Source organism: Sus scrofa, chromosome 8 (assembly GCF_000003025.6).
Source record: "Sus scrofa isolate TJ Tabasco breed Duroc chromosome 8, Sscrofa11.1, whole genome shotgun sequence".
NCBI classification, from domain to species: Eukaryota; Metazoa; Chordata; class Mammalia; order Artiodactyla; family Suidae; genus Sus; species Sus scrofa.
Window position 1 is genome coordinate 72,929,956 of NC_010450.4, and position 21,732 is coordinate 72,951,687.

The 21,732-nt window shown below is 36.3% G+C and overlaps 1 pseudogene; it reads right to left on the minus strand.

Annotated features, from left to right (window-relative positions):
• Positions 2,507-21,732, minus strand: part of LOC100624092 — a 58,245-nt pseudogene continuing 39,019 nt past the window's right edge.

Sequence of the window (21,732 nt, forward strand, 5' to 3'; positions counted from 1 at the left end):
CTAATCAGAGCTGCAGCCACTGGCCTACACCACAGCAACATGGGATCTGAGCCACATCTGCAACCTACACCACATCTCACAGCAACACCAGATCCTTAACCCACTGAGTGAGGCCAGAGATCGAACCCACAACCTCATGGTTCCTAGTTGGATTCGTTAACCACTGAGCCATGATGGGAACTCCTATTTATGCATTGTTGAAAGTGGGATATTGAAATCCCTTAATAATTATTGTGTTTCCTCTTTCTTCCTTCATATCTGTTGGCATTTGCTTAATGTATTTAGGTTCTCTGTGTTGGATGCATATATATTTATGACTATTACAGCCTTTTGATGTGTTGGCCCTTTTGTCATTATACAATGACCTTCTTTGTGTCTTAAAATAGTTTGGATTTAAAGTCTCTTTTGTCTGATATAAGTATAGCTACCCCTGCTCTTTTGGTTTCTACTTGCATGGAATACTTTTATCCATCCTTTCACTTTGAGCCTACATATGTCCTTGAAGCTGAAGCGAGTCTCTTTTAGGCAGCGTATATTTGGGTCTTTTTTTCTTTAATCCACCCAGTCACTTTTTGCCTTTTGGTTGGGGAATAATCCATTACATTGAATGTATTTATTGATCGGTAAGGATTTTGTATTGCCATCTTGTTAACTGTTTTCTTCATTTTATTATTTCCTTTGTTCCTTTCTTCCTCTCTTGCTGTCTTCCTTTAGAATTGCTAATTTGCCATAGTCATAATTTGATTCACTTCTCTTTATCTTGTGTATATCTACTACAGATTTTTGTTTTCTGGTTATTCTATGGCTTTCTTGAAATATTTTATAGTTATGAGTCTATTTTATGCTGATAACAACAAAACTATGATTGCATACAAAAACTCTACACTTTTACTCCCCCAAACACATTTTTTTAATGTCACAATTTACATCTTTTTTACCATATATATAGTAAAAATTATGTAGCTATATCAATTTTTAACTTTTGTCCTTTAACTTTTTTGAATAGAATTTTTAATATCCTACATATTCTACAACAGACATAGAATGCAAAATTTTATTTGAAAAATTTGTCATCTTTATTTACTGACAACATGACTGAGATTTTATATATTTAAATTATCTTGAGATTTGATAATAGTATTTAGATACATGTAGCCCAGAAATGAAAATACACAAAATAGTTTTAGGAACACATGTATTTTTACCTGTGGGTACAATTATAAAACATGAAAAGATCCACGTATTTTTTTTTTCTTTTTAGGTTTGCACCTGTGGCATATGGAGGTTTCCAGGCTAGAGGTCAAATCGGAGCTGCAGTTGCCAACCTGCACCACAGCAATGCAGGATCTGAGCTGTGTCTGTGATCTACACCACAGCTCATGGCAACGCTGGATCCTTAGCCCACTGAGCAAGGCCAGGAATCAAATCCGTGTCCTTATGGATACTAGTTGGGTTCGTTAACCACTGAGCCACGATGGGAACTCCTTATTTTAAAATAAAGACTTTGCAAATGAAACCAGTTCATCTTATTTATTTGGCCACACCTGTGGCATGCAGAAGTTCCCAGGCCAGGGATTGAATTTAAGCCACACTAGTAATAATGTTGAATCCTTAACCACTAGGCCACCAGGGAACTCCAGTTCATGTAATTTTTAACCAAGGTATGATGATTCTTTCACATAAAAAATAACAATTGAAGCAGAGATAAGATACTTAGGACATTAGAAAACTATTTTACAAATTGCTCTGAGGATAGAACCATAACTATTCTCTTCCCTTTCTCATGCTTATAATAAAACATAAAACATAGTAAAACATTAATGAACACAATAAATTGAATTCTTACATTTTAAACCATTTTAATATAAAGGATAACAATTCAAATGATGTTTTACATTTATACTTAAGTTTATATTGCACTAAAATTATTTTACATGAAGAACTAGTTGCTATATCATGCCATAATACCTTAGAAACATTCTTTGATGTTTACATCTATATTAATGGATATTTCACAATCCACTTAGGTTTTCTACTACATACCAAATCATCTAAAAAAACAAATCTATAATCTGCTATGAGAATAAAAGATATTCAGTATTAAGTTTCATATAACTGAAAGTTTCAGGTCTCAACATTCTGCTGCAGTATGACCAAGCCTGTCTTATAATAATAACTGAGGTCAGTCTTTGATTACATGATTACAATTAAAAGCTAGGAACAACATTAATAGCAATATCTTAAGTATAGCTGAATTACAATATTGTGTTAATTACAGGTATGCAACAAAGTGATTCAGTTATATATATTTTTTTCAGTTATTTTCCATTATAGGTTATTATAAGATACTGAATATAGTTCCCTATGTTATGTAGTAAATCCTTGTTTATCTGTTTTATGTACAGTAGTCAGTATCTGTTAATCCCATACTCCTATTTTATCCCTCCCCCCCACTTTGCCCCTTTTGTAAACATAAGTTTATTTTCTGTCTGGGAGTCTGTGTCTGTTTTGTACTTAGATTCATTTGTATTATTTTTTAGATTCCACATAAAAGTGATATTACATAGTATTTGTCTTCCCTGGCTGAGTTAAACTTCAAGTACGAGATATTGTTTACATTATTGTTCGAGCAACACCACCACAAAGTAAGTTTTCAAAACTCAGATATCAGGATTGTCTGAAGGGCTTCCAGGAAGGGTGGGAACTTGGGGAAGCCCAACACTCTTTAAGCACCAAAAGTAAAAAATGAAACGCCTGTATGTGGAGCCATTCCTAATACAGGAGGCTTCAGGCCTCAAAAAATGCAAAGAAATCACCTTCCTTTGCATAATTTGTTCTGAATGTATGAATAACTCCTGTATGAGTATCTTCTCTTTCACCTGGAATGATAGGTATACTCTAACCATGTCAAGAAGGTAAGTAAAGATAAACTGCTGCTAAACCTACCATGCATCCAGCGATTAATCTGTGCACAGACCAGAAACCCACAGATATGTAGTAAATGTTTTATAATGCTCATAAACTGGATTGTACCGTAGCGGAAGATGCAGATCGTTGCACCATTCCCTTTATACAATCCAAAGTATCCCTCCTTGGGGGAACAAAATATTTGTAATGGTGATTGTGAACTTGGGATAAAACCTTTACACAATCCACAGAAGGAACTGTTTTGGCACAGCATCTGGCAACACCCCTGGCCAGGAAGAAGCACAGCCAGTAGACGTCCAGGCCTGCAGTGGCCCCTCCGTCACCTGCTGCCTGAGGCATTGCTGGAGGTGTGTGAGCTGTATGAGGGCCACCTCAGGAGGCTGGGTCACCAATTTACAACCCAAGAGCCCTCAACATGGCTAGAGCAGGCAGTGACAAGGCACGGACTGCTGGGCAGGCAGGGCAGAGTCTGTCCATTAACTTTTATACTAGAGTTAAGTGGTTACATATCATAGTTTTAGAGTATTCTGAATCTGATTGGATCCTTACCTTTACCAGCATAATACTTATTTTCATAAGCTTACATCTCAGCACCTTTTTATATTAACTTGAACACCTTTTAGCCTCTCTTATAAAGCAGGTATAGTGGTGATAAACTCCCTTAGCTTTTGGTTGTCACTAAAACTTTATCTCATCTTCATTTCTGAAGGACAACTTTGCTGTGTAAACTACTCTGGGTTGGCAGTTTCTATGTGACCATGTTGGTGCCTTGATCTTAGACTTCCTTGCTTTTAGAACTGTGCAAAATATGTTTATAAGCTACCCAGTTTGTGGTATTTTCTTACAGTAGACTGAATGTACTAAGACAGTGTCCTCAAAAGAGTATGTCAATCAAAATGGAATTGTTTAAATTCTTTTTCTCGGAGTTCCCATCATGGCTTAGCAGTAACAAACACGACTAGGATATGGGTTTGATCCCTGGCCTCACTCAGTGGGTTGAGGATCCGGTGTTGCCATGAGCTGAGCTGTGGTATATGTCACAGATTTGGCTTGGATCCTGTGTTGCTGGGGCTGTAGTGTAGGCCGGCAGCTACAGCTCCGATTTGAACCCTAGCCTGGGAACTTCCATATGCTGCAGGTTCAGCCCTAAAAAGACCAATAAATAAATAATTTTTCTTATGTCTCTCCCACTCTTTTCAAATATTACACACTATGGCTTTGGTGATTGTTTCCATCACTACTTTTATGCACATGTATCTACCTCTTTATAATTTTTTCTAAAATGATCAATATAGTCATAATTGCACCTGTTAAACACTTCCCCGTTGAACAGGACATGGACCAGTTCCAAGGCAGTATATACAGTTATGCCTCAGTATTTTAAAAATGCTGTATAAAACTGGATAATATGGACATCATGATATTCTTTAAAAAAAAAAAACTGAGCACAGCCAAGGTTTCATTATGTAGAAGTTTTTAGTCCTTGTAAGCCTGTTCACTGGAAAAATTACAAAACTGTATAATATATGTATCCTGTGAGTGTGTATATATATATATATATCTTATATATATATATACACACACACACACATATATGATTCCTAGCAGTGCAATACAATCCTTTCAATTCAAGGAACTGAGATCCAGAGGGCAAAAACTTTATCTAAGGCCAGATTTAAACCATACTGACGCCAGTGATCATAAAATTTCCATGAAACCCTGCCAGCCTTTCAGCTTATGTAGTTAATAAGGAAGAAAGAACTGTTATTTATGTGATTGATAGAGTTCTTGAGAATAATTTTAAAAATTCAGGGCAGTAATTTTTATGTATTTTCATCTTGTCACTCTTTTTCTAAGTATGGTTCTTAAATGTCAGGGACTTTTTTGTTGACAGGATGAAGATTTACTATTTCTTTGTAGAACAGAGAATTGAGCCCTTGGGATTTCAGATCCTTTTTTTTTTTTTCTTCTCTTTCTTTTCCTCCCTCCCTCCCTCCCTTCTTTCTTTCTTTCTTCCTATTTCTCTAAGGCTGCCCATAGACATAATTTGAGTACTTTAGCACAATAGCCAATGACACGGGGATACAAACGAACTCTGAACAATAAGAGAGACCATAAGGAAATCAGTGCTCCATAGTAGAGACAGGGCTAAATTGATAGCATTGCTGTAAGAGAGGATGACAGTCAACTCTGCTTGAACATTGACATAGTGGGTGATGCTTGAGTTGAGAATTGATGGATGAGTATCAAGTATGGAGGACATTCTAATCATAGGGACCAGTGTGTTTAAGTGCTTGGTGTTCTAAAAATAATTGGTACAATCATGCAAATGTCTATTTCCATGCTAGGATTGGCAGGAGTTGCAGTGGGAAGTAGGAAGAAACCAAGTCACAGAAAGCCTGTCCCCTGTTAAAAACTTCGTTTCTCTGCCTCTAGTCTTGTCTCACGTTGCAGTAATCATCTAGATGAGAGATAAGGGCCTAAACCATGGAATGGGACATGATAGATGTAAGAGATTTAAAGACTGAACCAGTGCCAGCTGAAAGTTAGCCAGAGTCTCAGTTCTGTTGAGCCTCAAACTAATTGGCAGCCAAGAGATAGGAAAATTGGTAGTTATCCAATTTCTTGTCTGATTCAAGATATTTCTGAGTTACTTGGTATATCCATAGCTAATACTCTTTTTCAGGGACAATAGCAGGCATTTAAGTACACTGCCAATATTCCTGATTCTAAATTTCTTTTCAGGAATGTATACATGTATGTGTGACTGGGTCACCTTGCTGTGCAGTATAAAATTGACAGAACACTATAAATCAGCTATAATGGAAAAAATAAAAATCATTATAAATAAAAATTTCTTTTCAAAATAGAGCAGTCAAAACTTAGAAGTCTAAAGAAGTTATGGGTTAGGGGTAAAGTTCAAAGCTTGAATCCTGGTCTTTCCTAATGTAAAAGGCTGCTAGGACTTGAGTCATGGTACAATTTATTTCCAGTGCAAAGGCACATGATGGAGCTCTATTTTGACCATACTATATTATAGTGACTGAGTTATACCAAGCTAATCTTTTTGCTTATGTTTCAAAGAATAGTGTAGAGGCATATTAATACCATCTACATCCCTAAAATTCTCTCCTATCTTTATTCTCTGTAACTTCACCAACATGACAGTTTGAACTGTTCACACCAGCAGATTCTTGACCAATCAACTGCAAAAGTCTGAATGAATGACATTCAACTTAAAGATCTAAAAAAAAAATGGAAATGTGCATATGTATAACTCACTGTTGTAGAGCAGAAATTATCACAACATTGTAAATCAACTATACTTCAATAACTTTTAAATTAAAAATTAAAAACAGTCCACTGGACCTCGTAAACAGAAAATGAACTTAACTCCATGAGCTAACCAATACCTTCTTATTTTTTAGGAGCAGGAGAACGGGGCTCAGAAAATGGGTAAATAGAGGCAGCACTGAAAACCCTTCCTAAGAATCAACTGAAGATACAAGTGTCAGTGCTAGGACCTCACATAGCTGCCAATTACACCATCAATAATTTGGAACAAACAGCACCAACAAATAATGGCACTGGAGAATTTGACACTTTAATTAGTGGGTGTAGCTGCATTCAAAGTTTCATATACAAGCACTTGATTAACTGAACCCAGGTCATGTGCCCATGCCCAGCTGCCAAGATGACAAGGAAAAGTTGAATATATTTTTGGACTTCTGTGTTTGTAAGAGGAGGTAAGTTCTATCAGACACCAAGTCTCACACAGGACCCAATAAGAAGGGGTTCATGATGGCTATATATTTATTGCCACATGAATGCTGTATTAAAAACTACCCCAGACTTAGTGGCTTAAAACATCCATTTATTATGCTTACAAGACTATGGGTCCACTGAGTGGGTCTGCTGAGTTTAGCTGGGCAATTCACTTGGTTCTGGATGGGCTTGCTCTGGTGATTGGCTTGCTGTTGGCTAGTCTAGAATTCTTTTTTTACCATAATATTTATACCCATATGAACTTTATTCTTGAAACAATACATATTTTGATGGTGCTGTAATGACAACAGCTAATATATATGGGTTTACTGGCTCTTTTCTATGTACTTCATCTTCCAATCAGATTCCCTGGGCACATCCCTAGGTATTACTAGGCCTGGAATTGTCACACTGTCAGTTCGACCACATCCAACCAGCCAAGGTCTAGAGTCAAGAGATGGAAAATTGTGATTCCTCCCATGAAAAGGTAGAATCTAATACTGATTCCCAAAATAGCCTCAATTCTCTACCTCTCATTTATCTATGCTTTTTAAAACAAAGTTTTATTGAAGTATGGTTGATTTACAAGGTTGTGATTTCTTTTGTACGACAAAGTGATTCCGTCATACGTAGACACATGCCCATTCTCTCTGATTTTTTTCCCACATAGAGTTCTCTGTGTTATACAGCTGGTCCCTTTTTGGCCAATCCATATACTTCAGTGAGCATAGGCCAATTCCAAACCTCCAGTCCATCCCTCCCCCTACAACCTGTCCCCTTTGGTAACCATAAGTTTTTCGAAGTCTGTGAGTCTGTTTCTGTTCTGCAAGTAAGTTCATTTGTGTCCTTTTTTGAGATTCCACATATGTGATATCATATGATGTTTGCCTTTCACTATTTAACTTCACTTAGTATGATAATTTCTAGGTCCATCCAAGTTGCTGGAGATGGGCATTATTTCATGCTTTTTCATGGCTAATGTTCCATTGCATGTATATGTATGTATGTATATACACATACACATATATACATGCCACGTCATCTTTATCCATTCTTCTGTTAATGGACATTTAGGTTGCTTCCATGCCTTGTCTATTGCCAATAGTGCTGCAATGAACATTGGGGTGCATGTATCTTTTTGATTTATGGTTTTCTCTGGACAGACGCCCAGAGTGGGATTGCTGGATCATATGTAGTTCTATTTTTAGTTTTTTGAGGAACCTCCACACTTTTCTATAGTAGTTGCATCAATTTACATTCCCACCAACAGTGTAAGAGTGTTCTCTTTTCTCTATATCCTCTCCAGTATTTATTATTCATAGACTTTTTGATGATGGCTATTCTAGTTGGTGTAAGGTGGTACCTCATAGTAGTTTTGACTTGCATTTCTCTAATAATTAGTAATGTTGAGCATTTTTTTTGGCCATCTGTATGTTGTCTTTGAAGAAATTTCTATTTAGACCTTCTGCCCATTATTTTTTAAAATTATTTCCCCAATACAATTTTTTTCCTACTGCACAGCATGGTGACCCAGTTACACATACATGTACACATTCTATTTTCACACATTATCATGCTCCATCATAAGTGACTGGACATAGGTCCCAGTGCTACACAGCAGGATATCACTGATAATCTATTCCAAAGGCAATCGTTTACATTCATTAACCCCAAGATCCCAATACAACCCACTCCATCCCCCTCCCCCTTGGCAACCACAAGTCTATTCTCCAAGTCCATGATTTTCTTTTCTGTGGAAAGGTTCATTTGTGCCATATATTAGAGTCCAGATATGTGACATCACATGGTATTTGTCTTTCTCTTTATGACTTACTTCACTCAGTATGAGAGTCTCTAGTTCCATCCATGTTGCTGCAAATGGCATTATTATGGCCTTTTTAATGGCTGAGTAGCATTCCATTGTGTATGTATGCCACATCTTCCTAATCCAATCATCTGTCAATGGACATTTGAGTTGTTTCCATGTCCTGGCTATTGTGAATAGAGCTGCAATGAACATGCAGGTGCATGATACTATATATAGAAAACCATAAGGACTCAACCCCAAAATTACTTGAACTGATCAACAAATTCAACAAAGTAGCAGGACATAAGATTAACATTCAGAAATCAGTTGCATTTCTGTATACTAACAATGAAATATTAGAAAAGGAATACAAAAATATAATACCTTTTATAATTACACCCCAAAAAATCAAATACCTGGGAATATACCTAAGGAGGTAAAGGACTTATATGTTGAGAACCATAAGATTAATCAAGGAAATTAAATATGTAAAGAAATGGAAAGATATTCCATGCTCCTGGATTGGAAAAATTAATATTGTAAAAATGGCCATACTACCCAAAGCAATCTACAGATTCAATGCAATCCCTATCCAATCCCAGGCCATTTTTCACAGAACTGGAACAAACAATCCAAAAATTTATATGGAACCACAAAAGACCCAGAATTTCCAAAGCAATGCTGAGGAACAAAAGCCAAGCAGGAGGTATAACTCCCAGACTTCAGGCAATATTACAAAGCCACAGTCATCAAGACAGTGGTACTGGTACCAAAACAGAAGTACAGACCAAAGGAACAGAATAGCCCATAAATAAACCCAGACACCTATGGTCAATCTTTGACAAAGGAGGCAAGAACATAAAATGGGAAAAAAAGTCTTTTCAGTAAGTATTGCTGGGAAACCTGGACAGCTGCATGCAAAGCAATGAAACTAGAACACACCCTCACGCCATGCATGAAAATAAACTCAAAATGGCTGAAAGACTTAAAACAAGACACCATCGAACTCCTGGAAGAGAACATAGGCAAAACATTCTCTGACATCAACCTTACACATGTTTTCTAAGGTCAGTCTCCCAAAGCCACAGAAATAAAAGCAAAAATAAACCAGTGGGACCTAATCAAACTGACACACTTTCGCACAGCAAAGGAAACCAAAAAGACAACTTACAGAATAGGAAAAAATAGTTTCAAATGATGCAATTGACAAGGGCTTAATCTCTAGAATATACAAGCAACTTGTACAACTCAACAGCAAAAAAAGCCAACAACCCAATGGAAAAATGGGCAAAAGACCTGAATAGACATTTCTCCAAGGAAGATATACAGATGGCCAACAAGCACTTGAAACAATGCTCAACATCCCTGATTGTTAGAGAAATGCAAATCAAAACTACCATGAGATACCACCTCACACCAGTCAGAATGGCCATCATTAATAAGTCCACAAATAACAAATGCTGGAGAGGGTGTGGAGAATAGGGAACCCTCCAACACTGTTGGTGGGAATGTAAGCTGGTACCACCACCATGGAGATCAGTATGGAGAACCTTAGAAATCTATGCATAGAAATCTATGCATAGAACTATCAATTCCACTCTTGGGCATATATCTGGACAAAACTTTCCTGCTCATTTTTTGATGGGGTTGTTTGCTTTTTTGATATTGAGCTTCAGGAGGTGGAGGCGTTCATATATTTTGGAGATTAATCCTTTGTCAGTTGCATCATTTGCAAATATTTTCTCCCATTCTGTGGGTTGTCTTTTTATTTTTATTTTTTACTTTTAGAATGATGGACAAAATATATTGCCTACCATTCTACCTAGCCACTCATCTTCTTTTCTATTCTCTAACATCAGTAATTATAGGTAAGTATGTATGCATGGTTCCTCTTTCACATAAATGGTTGTGTATTCACATAATTTTGCACTTGAATATTTGCAGTTCATGTAACTTGAAGATTATACCATTTCATAGATGTATACATCTGTAGCATTAATTCCTGAGTAGAATTACTGAGTGTTTTAAAATTTGATAGTGACAAACAGCCTTCCATAAGAAACAGTACTTTTACATACTTTCCCAGCCAGAAATTTATGCAGTTTCTTTTCCAACTCTTTGTCAAAATTCTAATTATTAAACCATTTTATATTATAAATATGATTTTTAAAAAGGTATCTCAGGAAATTAAAAAATTTCAAATGCACAGAAAAGTTGTAAAAACAGTAAAGTATTGCCATATCTACTTCATCACAATTCCCCCAGTTATTAATGTATTTGCTTTGTAAATTTCATGTAAATATCCATTGCTATTATTTTCCGAACCACTTGAAAGCAAGTTGCTAACGTGATGCCCCTTCACTTCTAAATGTAGTGTATATTTCTGGAACACAAGGACCTTTTTTTTTTTTTTTTGGCCTTTTGTCTTTTTAGGACTGTACTCACGGCATGTGGAGGTTCCCAGGCTAGGGGTCTAATCCAAGCTACAGCTGCTGGCCACAGCCACAGCAGATCCAAGCCATGTCTGCCACCTACACCACAGCTCATGGCAGGCAACACCAGATCCTTAACCTACTGAGAGAGGCCAGGGATCAAACCCACAACCTCATGGTTCCTAGTTAGATTCATTTCTGCTGCACCACAACTGGAACTCCCAAAGACCCTTTCTTACTCACAAAGCCATAATGTAACCATCCAAACTGAGATATTAACACCAATAGAAAACTACTGTCCATAAGTGACACTGTGCTCTCAGTGTATCACATCAGGAGGCATATGACATTGACCCAGCCCACTACTGTTGATGTTAACCTGGATCACCTGCTCAGGCTGGTGTCTGAATTTACAGCTAGAGAAGTCCACCATTCTCCTCCATTCTCCATGATAAATATTTTGTGGGAAGATCTCTGATAACGGGATATTGGCCTAGTCTCAAGCCTTAGCATCTATTGATGATTCCCACTTAAACTAATCATCATTGTAATGGTTGCCAAATGGTTTGATATTTCCTCATCGTTTCTTCTACATTTATTAGTTGATACTCAACTGTACAGGAAAGCATTTCTTTCTCTCTTGGTATGTACTTACACAATTTTATTCAACAGAGTATAATCAATTACTATCTCCCTCTATTTTAAAAATTGTAGTTGATTTTCAATACTGTGTTTCATGTGTACAGCATAGTGATTCAGTATTTTTGCATATTATACTCCATTATAAATTATTATAACAGGTGTAATCCCCTGTGCTATATAGTATATCCTTGTTGCTTATATATTTTATATACAGTAGTTTGTATCTATTACTCCCATATCCCTAATATGTCCCTCCCTGCTACCATCTCTGCTTTGGTAACCATGTTTTTTTCTATGTCTGAGAGTCTGTTTCTGTTTTGCATATACATTTGTATGTATTGTTTTAGATTTCACATATATATGTATATATCATACAGTTCTCATCTTTGGTTTGTTTCACTAAGCATAATATTTTCTAGGTCCATCCATGCTGCTGCAAATGGCGGAATTTCATTCTTCTTTATGACTAACATTCCATTGCATATATAAATATCACATCTTTTTAATCCAATCATCCATTGATGGGTACCTGGTTTTTTTCTGTGTCTTGGCTATTGTAAATAGTGCTGCTGCAAATACTGGGGTGTGCTATCTTTTAAATATTTTAGTGCTTTCATTTTTTTCTGAATATATACACAGATGTGGAATTGCTAGATCATAGTACTATTTTCAGTTTTTTAAGGAAGTTCCATACTGTTCTCCACAGTGGCTGTACCAATTCACACTCCTATCAATAGTGTAGGATTTATTAATCATAGACTTCTTTATGATAGCCATTCTGACAGGTGTGAAATGACACCTCCCTGTTGTTTTGATTTGCATTTCTCTAACAATTAGCAATGCTGACCATTTTTTCATGTGCCTATAAGCCATCTACCTGTCTGCTTCAGAGATATATCTATTTCGGTCTTCTGCTCATGTTTTGATTGGGTTGTTTGTTGTTGCTGTTTAATACTGAGTCATATAAACTGTATATTTTGTATACTAATCCCTTCTCAGTCATATCATTTGCAAATATTTTCTCTCATTCAATAGATTGTCTTTTCATTTCATCTATGATTTTCTTGGCTGTGCAAAAGCCTTTAAGTTTAATTAGGATCCCATTTGTTTATTTTTGCTTTTATTTATTTTGCTTTAGGAGAATGACATAAATCAGAGCAGTATTTTCTTGGGTCAGAGTGTTCCATCTATGTTCTCTCCTAGGAGTTTTATGGTTTCAGGTCTTATATCTAACACTTAGTCTTTAAACCCTTTTGAGTATATTCTTGTATATGGTATTAGGGAATGCTCTAATCTCACTGTCTTACATGTAGCTGTCCAGTTTTCCTAGCACTACCTAAAAATTTTTTTTTTAATTTTATTGGAGTATAATTGACTTACAAATTTGTGTTAGTTTCAGGTGTAAAGCAAATCAGTTATACATATATCCATTCCTTTTCATATTCTTTGCTCATTTAGGTTATTAAACAGTATTTTAAAAAATTCGATTAGCTGCACCCACGGCTTGTGGAAGTTTCAAGGCCAGGGATCAAAACAGAGCCATAGCAGTGACAGCACCATGTAGTTATGCTGTCGGCCAGAATAGAAGTCCTATAGCATGGTATTGAGTGGATTTTTCTGTGCTATACAGTAGGTCCTTATTAAGCTATTTTATATACACTAGTATATATATGTCAATCCTAACCTCCTAATTTATCCCCCCCCCATTTCCCCTTTGGTAACCATAGTTTGGTTTTGAAATCTTTGTGACTGTTTCTATTTTAGAAGTTATTTTGTATCATTTTTATTAGATTCCACATAGTAGTGATCTCATATGATATTTGTCTTTCTTTTACTTCACTTAGTATGATAATTTCTAGGTCCATCCATGTTGTTGCAAATGCCATTATTTCATTCTTTTTTATGGCTGAGTAATATTCTATTGTACCATGTCTTCTTTATCCAATTCCCTGTTTATGGACATTTAGGTTGCTTCCATGTCTTGGCTACTTGTAATAGTGCTGCAAGAACATTGGGGTGCATGTATCTTTTCGAATTATGATTTTTCTCCAGATCTATGCCCAGGAGTGAGATTACTAGATCATACAGTAGTTGTATATTGAGTTTTTTAAGGAATCTCCATACTGTTCTCATAGTGGTTGTATCAGCATATGTTCCCGCCAACTGTAGAGGAGGGTTCCCTTTTCTCCACACCCATCCCAGCATTTATTTTTTGTAGACTTTTTGATGATGATCATTCCAATTTGTTTGAGGTAATTCCTCATTGTAGTTTTGATTTGCATTTCTCTAATAATTAGTGATGTTGAGCATTTTTTCATGTGCTTTTTGGCCATCCGCCTGTCTTCTTTGGAGAAATGTCTGGTTAGATCTTCTGACCATTTTTGATTTTTTTAAATGTAAAGTTGTATGAAATGTTTATATATTTTGGATAGTAATCCTTTGTCAGTCTGCAAAGATTTTCTTGCATTCTGTGGGTTATATTTTGTTAAAAGCTTTCCCACAGCAAAGGAAACTATAAAGTTTAATTAGCTCCTATTCATTTGTGTTTCTTTTTATTTTCATTATTCTAGGAGGTGGAACCAAAAAGATATTGCTGTGATTTATGTCAAAGAGAGTTCTGCCTATGTTTTTGTCTAAGAATTTTATAGTATCTGGGAGTTCCTGTTATGGTTCAGTGGGTTAAGACCCCAACAAAGTGTACCTGAGGATATGGGTCCTATCTCTGGCCTCGCTCTGTGGGTTAAGGATCCAGTGTTGCTGCCAGTGGCAGTGTAGGTTGCAGGTACGGTTGCAGAAATGAAAAATTTCTTTGAGTCTTAAATCCTATAACTTTGCTGAATTCATTTATTCTAGTAGTTCTTGGGTACAGACTTTAGGTTTCTCTATATAGAGTATTATATCATCTGCAAATAGTTTTACCTCTTCCCTTCCAATTTGGATACCTTTTCTTATCTGATTGCTGTGGCTAGGACTTCCGGTACTACATTAAGTAGAAGCAGTAGACAAATTCTTGAATTTAGAGGGAAGGCTTTCAGCTTTTCATCTCTGTGGGTTTGTCATAAATGAGTAGCCTTTACTATATTGTAATATGTTTTCTCTATATCCACTTTGAGAGTTTTTATCATGAATGAATGTTCAATATTTCTTTCTCTTCACTTAATGAGATAATCATGTGACTTTTATCTTTGTTTTTTTAATGTGGTGTATCACATTGATTTGTGTATTTTGAACTATCCTTGTGACCCTGGAATAAATACAGCTTGATTGTGGTTTATGATCCATTGTTAAGGATTTTTGCATTCACATTCATAAAAGATATTGGCCTGTAATTTTTTGTAGTATCTTGGCCTGATTTTTATATCAGGATGATGGTGGCATTGTAGAATGAATTTGGGACTGTTACCCCTCTCAATTTTTGAGAATAGTTTGAGAAGCATAGGTACTAGTTCTTCTTTACATGTTGATAGGATTCCACATGAGGCTGTCCAGTCCTGGATTTTTGTTTGCAGAGTTTTTTAAAGTTACAAATTCAATCTCACCTCTGTGATAAGTCTGTTTAAATTGCCTGTTTCTCTTTAACTCAATCTTGGCATGCTGTATGCTTCTAGAAATTTGTACATTTCTTTTAGGTTGTCCAATTTGTTGATGTATAATTGTTCATAGTATTCTCTTGTAATTTTTGGTATCTCTGTTGTATCAGTTGCTATTTCTTTCATTTCTTACTTTATTTGGGTTCTGTCTCTTCTTCTCGAGTCTGGCAGGTTTATCTATTTTATGTTTTCCAAAACCAGCTCTTGCTTTCGTCTTTATTTTTTTGTCTCTTCTAGGGCCGAACCTGTGGCATATGGAGGTTCCCAGGCTAGAGGTCTAATTGGATCTGTAGCTGCTGGCCTATGCCACAACCACAGCAACATGGGATCCAAACCGTGTCTGTGACCTACACCATAGCTCACGGCAATGCTGGATCCTTAACCCACTGAGTGAGACCAGGGATTGAACCCTCAATCTCATGGTTCCTAGTTGGATTCGTTAACCACTGAGCCATGGCAGGAACTCAACTTTCATCTTTTTTATCGTTTTTTTTTTTTGGACACCTAATTTCTTTATTTCCTCTATGAGCTTTTTTATTCCTTTTGCTGACTGTGAACTTGTTCTTATCTAATTCTTTTGGGTGGTAGGTTATACTAGCCTGTATTGCTATGAACTTCCCTCTTAGAACTGCTTTTGTTGCATCCCATTGTTTTGGAAACTTTTATTTCCATTTTTAAAGTCTCAAGGTATTGTCTCATTTCCTCTTTGATTTCTTCACTGATCCAGTAGTTTATAGTAGCATGTTGTATAGTCTGTGTTTGGTCTTTTCCCATTTTTCTTTCTGTAGTTTATCTCTAATTTCATACCATTGTGGTCATAAAAAAATGTTTGGTGTAATTCCTATTTTCTTAAATTTTGTTGAGGCTGTTTTATGACCTAGTATATGATCTATCTTGGAGAATGTTCCATTTACATGCAAAGAATGTGTATTCTGCTTTTTTGGGGATGTAATGTCCTGTAGATAGAAATTAAGTCCAATTGGTCTATCATGTTTAAGACCACCATTGCCTTATTAATTTTCTGTTTGGATAATCTGTCCATTGATGCCAGTGAAGACAAAGTCTCCTACTATTGTTTCATTATTGTAAATTTCCTCCTTTATGTCTGTTAGTATTTACTTTATATATTTAGGTGGTCCTGTATTGGGTGTGTATATGTTAACAAGTGTAATATTCTCATCCTGTATTGATTCCTTTAGTCATTATACAATGTCCTTCTTTTTCTTTTTTTTTTTATTATTTTCCCACTGTACAGCAAGGGGGTCAGGTCATCCTTAGATGTATACATTGCAGTTACAGTTTTTTCCCCCACCCTTTCTTCTGTTGCGACATGAGTATTTAGACATAGTTCTCAATGCTATTCAGCAGGATCTCCTTATAAATCTATTCTAGGTTGTGTCTGATAAGCCCAAGCTCCCGATCCCTCCCACTCCCTCCCCCTCCCATCAGGCAACCACAAGTCTCTTCTCCAAGTCCATGATTTTCTTTTCTGAGGAGATGTTCATTTGTGCTGGATATTAGATTCCAGTTATAAGTGATATCATATGGTATTTGTCTTTGTCTTTCTGGCTCATTTCACTCAGTATGAGATTCTCTAGTTCCATCCATGTTGCTGCAAATGGCATGATGTCATCCTTTTTTATGGCTGAGTAGTATTCCATTGTGTATATATACCACCTCTTCCCAATCCAATCATCTGTCGATGGACATTTGGATTGTTTCCATGTCCTGGCTATTGTGAATAGTGCTGCAATGAACATGCGGGTGCACGTGTCTCTTTTAAGTAGAGCTTTGTCCGGATAGATGCCCAAGAGTGGGATTGCAGGGTCATATGGAAGTTCTATGTATAGATTTCTAAGGTATCTCCAAACTGTTCTCCATAGTGGCTGTACCAGTTGACATTCCCACCAGCAGTGCAGGAGGGTTCCCTTTTCTCCACAGCCCCTCCAGCACTTGTTATTTGTGGATTTATTAATGATGGCCATTCTGACTGGTGTGAGGTGGTATCTCATGGTAGTTTGGATTTGCATTTCTCTTATAATCAGCGATGTTGAGCATTTTTTCATGTGTTTGTTGGCCATCTGTATATCTTCCTTGGAGAAATGTCTATTCAGGTCTTTTGCCCATTTTTCCATTGATTGATTGGCTTTTTTGCTGTTGAGTTGTATAAGTTGCTTGTATATTCTAGAGATTAAGCCCTTGTCAGTTGCATCATTTGAAACTATTTTCTCCCATTCTGTAAGTTGTCTTTTTGTTTTCTTTTTGGTTTCCTTTGCTGTGCAAAAGCTTTTCAGTTTGATGAGGTCCCATCAAACTGGTTTATTTTTGCTCTAATTTCTATTGCTTTGGGAGACTGACCTGAGAAAATATTCATGATGTTGATGTCAGAGAGTGTTTTGCCTATGTTTTCTTCTAGAAGTTTGATGGTGTCCTGTCGTATATTTAAGTCTTTCAGCCATTTGGAGTTTATTTTTGTGCATGGTGTGAGGGTGTGTTCTAGTTTCATTGCTTTGCATACAGCTGTCCAGGTTTCCCAGCAATGCTTGCTGAATAGACTTTCCTTTTCCCATTTGATGTTCCTGCCTCCCTTGTCAAAGATTAATTGACCATAGGTGTCAGGGTTTATTTCCGGATTCTCTATTCTGTTCCATTGGTCTGTCTGTCTGTTTTGATACCAGTACCACACTGTTTTGATGACTGTGGCTTTGTAGTATTTCTTGAAGTCTGGGAGAGTTATGCCTCCTGCTTGGTTTTTGTTTCTCAGGATTGCTTTGGTGATTCTGGGTCTTTTGTGGTTCCATATAAATGTTTGGATTGTTTGTTCTAGTTCTGTGAACAATGTCATGGGTAATTTGATAGGGATTGCATTGAATCTGTAGATTGCTTTGGGTAGGATGGCCATTTTCACAATATTGATTTTTCCAATCCAGGAACATGGAATATCTTTCCATTTCTTTACATCTTCTTTGATTTCTTTGATTAAAGTTTTATAGTTCTCGGCATATAGGTCCTTTACCTCTTTGGTCAGGTGTATTCCGAGGTATTTGATTTTGTGAGGTACAATTTTAAAAGGTATCATTTTTTTGTATTCCTTTTCTAATGTTTCATTGCTGGTATACAGAAATGCAACTGACTTCTGAATGTTAATCTTATATCCTGCCACTTTGCTGAATTTATTAATCAGTTCAAGGAGTTTTGGGGTTGAGTCCTTAGGGTTTTCTAGGTATAGTATCATATCATCTGCATACAGTGACAGTTTGATCTCTTCTCTTCCTATATGGATGCCTTTTATTTCTTTTGTTTGTCTAATTGCTGTGGCTAAGACTTCCAAAACGATGTTGAAGAGCAGTGGTGAGAGTGGGCATCCCTGTCTTGTTCCAGATTTGAGTGAGAAGGCTTTCAGTTTTTCCCCATTGAGGATTATATTTGCTGTGGGTTTATCATAAATGGCTTTGATGATATTCAGGAATGTTCCCTCTATACCCACTTTGGCGAGGGTCTTGATCATGAATGGATGTTGAACTTTGTCAAATGCTTTTTCTGCGTTTATTGAGATGATCATATGATTTTTGACCTTTTTTTTGTTAATGTGGTGTATGATGCTGATTGATTTGCGTATGTTGAACCATCCTTGTGAACCTGGGATGAACCCAACCTGGTCATGGTGTATAATTTTTTTGGTATGTTGTTGGATTCGGTTGGCTAAGAGTTTGTTGAGAATTTTTGCATCTATATTCATCAATGATATTGGGCGATAGTTTTCTTTTTTGGTGGTATCTCTGCCTGGTTTTGGAATGAGGGTGATGGTGGCCTCATAGAATGTCTTTGGGAGTATTCCTTCTTCTTCAACCTTTTGAAAGAGTTTAAGGAGGATGGGCAGCAGATCCTCTTTATATGTTTGATAAAATTCACCTGTGAAGCCATCTGGTCCTGGACTTTTATTTGTAGGGAGTGATTTTATGACCTCTTCAATTTCATTTCTAGTGATCGGTCTGTTCAGTTGGTCTGTTTCTGCTTGATTCAGTTTTGGCAAGCTGTAAGATTCTAGAAAATTGTCCATTTCTTCCAGATTGTCAAACTTGTTGCCGTATAGTTGTTCATAGTATTCTCTTATGGTTTTTTGTATTTCTGCTGTATCCGTTGTGATTTCTCCTTTTTCATTTCTAATTTTGGTTATTTGGGTTCTTTCTCTCCTCTTTTTAGTGAGTCTGGCCAGGGGTTTGTCAATTTTGTTCACCTTTTCAAAGAACTAGCTCTTGGTTTTATTAATTTTCTCTATTGTTTTTTGAGTCTCTATTTTATTGATTTCTTCTTTGATCTTTATAATTTCCTTCCTTCTGCTGACTTTAGGACTTTTTTGTTCTTCTTTTTCTAATTTGTTTAGGTGGAGGGTTAAGTTGTCAATTTGGGATCTTTCTTCTTTTTTGAGAAAGGCCTGGATTGCTATAAATTTCCCTCTGAGCACTGCTTTCGCAGCATCCCATAGATTTTGAGAGGTTGTGTCTTCATTATCATTTGTTTCAAGGTAGTTTTTAATTTCCTTCTTGATTTCCTCATTGACCCATTGGTTTTTTAGTAGCATGTTGTTTAGTCTCCATGGAGTAGGTTTTTTCTCTTTGCTTTTCCCATGGTTGATTTCTAATTTCACGGCATTGTGGTCAGAGAAGATACTTGAGATAATTTCTACGCTCCTAAATTTATTGAGATTCGCTTTGTGTCCCAATATGTGGTCGATTCTTGAGAATGTTCCATGAGCATTTGAGAAGAATGTGTATTCTGCTTTTTTTGGATGTAGTGTCCTGAAGATATCAATTAAGTCTAACTTTTCTATTGTTTCCTTTAGGATCTCTGTTGCTTTATTGGTTTTCTGTCTAGAGGATCTGTCCATTGATGTGAGGGGGGTATTTAGGTCTCCTACTATGATTGTATTCTCATCAATATCTCCCTTTATGTCTGTTAATATTTGTTGTGTGTATCTGGGTGCTCCTGTATTTGGGGCATATATGTTGACAATAGTAACATCCTCTCCTTGGATGGATCCCTTAATCATTAAATAGTGTCCTTCTTTGTCTTTCTTTATGCCTTTTGTTTTAAAGTCTATTTTGTCTGATATGAGCGTTGCGACTCCTGCTTTTCTGTCATGTCTATTGGCGTGAAATATTTTTCCCCACCCTTTCACTTTCAATCTATATGTATCTTTTGTCCTAAGGTGAGTTTCTTGTAGGCAGCATATTGAAGGTTTTTGCCTTTTTATCCACTCAGCCACTCTGTGTCTTTTGACTGGGGCATTCAGTCCATTGACATTTAAGGTGATAATTGATAGATGATTATTTATTGCCATTTGAACCTCGTGTTCCAGTTGATTCTATGGTTCTCCATTTTTTTTTTTTTTTGGTTGGATGGTCTCCTGTTATTATCTGCTTGAGTGGTTTTTTTTTTCATTTTTTGCAAATGCAATATTTGGTTTTTGCTTGTGATTGCCCTGTTTTTTAAGTATGTTAACCCCTTCCCATAAATGTGTGTTTTAGCCTGATGGTCCTGTAAGTTCAAACACTTCATTACTATATTAAAATTAAGAAGAGAGACATACATATAAACAAAAAGGGTTATTTACCTCCTGACATCCCTTGCCCACATTTTATGGTTTTGATGGATGACTCTTTTTTATTTTTTTCTTTTTAATTTTATTTTGTTTGAAGCATGTTCATGATTAAATCTGTATGCTGGCTTATTTGAGTGACTGCTCTCTGATTGCAGTTTCCTCAGTCCTAGTTCTTCCTCTTCTTCTTTTTTTTTTTTTTTTTTTCTTTTCTTTTTTCTTCCCTTTCCTTCCTTTCTTTTTGGTTTAGAGAAGCCCTTTCAATATTTCCTTTAACCTGTGTTTTGTGTTGCTGTATTCTTTAAGTTTTTGTTTGTTGGGAAGAATTTTTATTTCCCCTTCTATTTTAAATGATATTCTTGCTGGATAGAGTATTCTAGGTTGCATATTTTTTCCTTTTAGCACTTTAAATATCTCTTGCCATTCCCTCCTGGCCTGTAGTGTTTCTGTAGAGAAATCAGCTGATATTCTTATGGGGGTTCCCTTGTAGGTAACATTCTGTTTTTCTCTTGCTGCCTTGAGGATCCTCTCTTTATCACTAACTTTTGCCATTTTTATTATGATGTGTCTTGGTGTGGGTCTGTTTGGGTTCAGTTTGTTTGGGGCCCTCTGTGCTTCTTGTATCTTGAATCCAGTATCCTTTAGATTTGGGAAGTTTCCAGCAATAATTTCTTCAAATATATTTTCCATTCCCTTATCTTTTTCTACTCCTTCTGGAATTCCTATTATGCGTAGATTGGCCCGCTTTATATTATCCCATAGGTCTCTTATATTGCTTTCCAGTTTTTTGATTCGGTTTTCTGTCTGTTGACCAGATTGAGTGATTTCCATTATTCTATCTTCCATATCACTGATTTGTTCTTCTGCATTATTCATTCTGGTTTTTACTGCCCCTAGTTCAGTTTGCATCTCTGCAAATGAATGTTCTAGTTTTTCTTGGCTCCTCCTTATATTTTCTAGTTCCTTTCT